Raw genomic sequence first — 3,337 nt, 5'->3', positions numbered from 1 at the left:
TTTTAAATAATAGTATTTTTAACAATTACAATTTAACATATGTAGCTTTCATTATAAAAATAATGTGTTTTTTTTTTTTTTTTATAATATTCTTTTTGGTCCTGAATTGAACCCAGAAAAAATGTCTTACGCTCCTGCAGTAAGTTGACACACCCTTTTTGTAATAATTTTTTGTTTGCATATTTTTTGGACTTTGTTTTTGTCTTATTCAAATTTTTTGTTTTGTTTTTATAAAAGTGTGTGATGTCTATATTTATCGCAGCAGAAGCCCTACCTCCCCAACCCACGCCAGCACTCCCACCCCAACCGCCAGCCCCACAACCACAACCGGCTCCTCATCAACCAAGGCAACGGAGGCGTGCTAGGCCACCAATTTTCCGACCCCGTGTCCTACTTTTTGGGATGCCAGATGATGTGGTTGTACGTAGATACAGGCTGCCACCACATCTAATCCTAGACACTCTCTCCATAATAGAGAGTGATCTGGAGTCTGAAATTCGGTATCCTACAGCAATACCACCATTGACACAATTCCTTGCTGTGTTACATTTTTTGGCAACAGGGTCTTACCAGCATGTGGTTGGAGACCTGGTTGGCATGTCGCAGGGCCAGTTCAGTAAGGTCCTGCGGCGTGTCTGCCAGGCTTTCCTCAAGCGTGTGAAGCAATTTATTGCTATGCCTTTGGATGTTGGTGCCCTAGATGTGGTGAAGCGGCAATTTGCGGAAGGTGGTAGTCGCTTCCCACATGTTATTGGGGTTGTGGATGGCACACATGTAGCTATTCAGCCACCAAAACATAATGAAGAAATTTATAGAAACAGGAAACTGTTTCATTCTCTGAATGTAATGGTTGTTTGTGGGCCATCCCTCCAGATCCTTTCCCTGAACGCAAAGTTTACTGGAAGTTCCCATGATGCGTATGTCATTAGACAATCAGGGATATGGCACAGATTAAGATCAAGTCAACGAGCAGACATGTGGTTATTGGGTGAGTTGTTGCACATATTTTGTTCAAAATTTTGTATATTTTTCCAAATTGACTATTTCTAATTTTTTTTTTTCCTCAAACAGGAGACCGTGGATATCCTTGCACCCCCTGGCTCATGACTCCTTACCGTAATCCCAGGCCAGGACCACAGACGGCATTTAACTCCGCGCTTACTGCCACTAGGCAGCTGGTGGAGCGCACAATTGGGGTCCTTAAAGGGCGGTTTCGTGTGCTCCACCGCACTGGTGGCGACATCATGTATTCGCCGGAGATGGCAAGTAAAATAGTGGTCCTGTGCGCTATACTCCACAATATCGCGGTAAGGAGTAGCGTAGAGCTTCCTCAGACAGAGGAATTGCCTGATGAGGAGCCAGGGGTTGTCCGACACTTCGGTGGGGGGAGTGTTACAAGGAGGGGGAGCCAAGTCAGGGCAAGCATTGTTGCTGAATTTTTCAGGTATAGTGTTTTTTTTACTCTATTGTTACCAAAATAAAAGCACAGTATGCATCATTTTTTATTTAAATGTAGAAATTGTGTTTGCTATTGTAAGGTCATTGTGTAATGCTTTTTGTGTGTTTGAATCTGTTTTTTTTTTAATCTTCAAAAAACAATAACACGTTAAGCTGACAATTTAATTTTGTGTAAAACAATACTGTGATGTTGCTAAATAGTGTCCTTATTTTTTTACTATTCTAACATCATGATTATTTAAACAAAAACACAAACAAATGAAACTGAATGTTGCCCACTTTGTGAATGTCCAGCTGAAAGACCACACAAACTGAGGTGAGTACTCAGATATGTTTATAAATTGATCTAAAACTGTGTGTGTGTCTGTGTCTGTGTTTTTTTTGTTTTAATTTTTTTGGTTGTGTTTTGCTTAAAATTTGCTTATGCGAATGCGTAGTTCCGCTCGTGCGAAATAACACTCTGCTCTTCACAGCATTGCAAAGATCAATAAAGTTATTATAAATGACATATGACAGCATAGATTGTGGACCAATCACATGCTAACAGACATTATAAATATATGCCCAAATAAGGAAAACGCCATTGCCATGATGCGTGCGGCACCTTTCACCAGGCGGGAGCTCCGCGTCCTGGTTGCGGTGATGGACCGCCGCGTAGGCCGCGTTGGGCGATTCATCCCCAATCGTGTTAAGCGCGAGGCCTACGCGGAGGTCCGTCGCCTGCTGCGGTCTCGCATCCGCAGCATGCGGACCATCATCCAGTTAGAGCGGAGATGGAGTGATCTCCGAAGGAGGACTCCAGAGCTGTTGGCGGAGATCCGCCAGCAAATCCGCACTATGCATGCACGCAGTAAGTAACATTACATAAGATTATTAGCATAAATAGTGCAAATTTTCACTAAGTGGTAGGCTAATTGCAACACTGAGTGAACATTTTGAAAAAATAGGACAGTGTGTGTGGTTAGGGCAAACATTACTGACTGTAGCAAAGTGTCCCTAAACAAGTGCATGTTTTACATAATTAGTAACCAGGCAGGAAACTGTACCAAAAAACTTGATCAGTGCTGTCTATATAATAAGGTAGCTTGAATAGTGATCTGGTGATGTTGGCTAGACAAATCAATATGTCTCAATGGAATAGATACAGGAATGACCGACAAATTTTTTTTATTTCATAATTTTGTTTGCAGTGGGCAACATGAAGAGGTTTGAATAATTTTTTTTTTTAAATTCTAAAAAAAACTTTCTTTTACATGGAACCGAACAGTGAAAATTACAATTGATTAGTATGTAATTTAACATGCAAATTTAATTATATTTTAACAATCATTCTAGGACGACCACAACGGCAAGCACCACATGATGCACCAGCTCAGCACCCTTCCCCTTCTCACTCCCCCTCCACTTCCCAGTCCCCCTCCCCTTCTCACTCCCCCTCCCCTTCTCACTCCCCCTCCCCTTCTCACTCCCCCTCCCCTTCTCACTCCCCCTCAGCTTCCCAATCCCCCTCCCCTTCTCACTCCCCCTCAGCTTCCCAATCCCCCTCAGCTTCCCAATCACCCTCAGCTTCACAATCCACCTCAGCTTCCCAGTCACCCTCAGCTTCCCAGGCCCCCTCAGCTTCCCAGGCCCCCTCAGCTTCCCAGGCCCACTCCACTTTCCACTCCCCTTCTCAGCCAACCTCTCCTTCTCTTTCTGTGACCCCTTCTCCTCCTTCCCATACCCCTTCTCCTTCTACTTCCAACTCACCTTCTCAGCCCCCCTCACCCTCTATTGGCCTAACATTTTCACCGCCCCCCTCGCCCTCTCAATCAGACCCACCCTCTGAAATTACATCCCCAATCCAACCTCCTTCCCCCATCCAGCCTCCTTCCCCCAT

At 44.0% G+C, this 3,337-nt stretch overlaps 1 long non-coding RNA gene across 1 annotated transcript; it reads left to right on the top strand.

Annotated features, from left to right (window-relative positions):
• The first annotated feature begins 1,223 nt into the window (after positions 1-1,223).
• On the top strand, positions 1,224-2,970 carry LOC135014782 (uncharacterized). The gene is made up of 3 exons (XR_010213619.1): positions 1,224-1,444; positions 1,753-1,774; positions 2,794-2,970. It is a non-coding gene; the product is annotated as an uncharacterized LOC135014782 (long non-coding RNA).
• The last annotated feature ends 367 nt before the right edge of the window (positions 2,971-3,337 follow it).

The sequence above is a fragment of the Pseudophryne corroboree genome, chromosome 1 (genome assembly GCF_028390025.1).
Source record: "Pseudophryne corroboree isolate aPseCor3 chromosome 1, aPseCor3.hap2, whole genome shotgun sequence".
Classification (NCBI taxonomy): domain Eukaryota; kingdom Metazoa; phylum Chordata; class Amphibia; order Anura; family Myobatrachidae; genus Pseudophryne; species Pseudophryne corroboree.
This window is presented reverse-complemented; position numbering and strand designations above follow the sequence as displayed.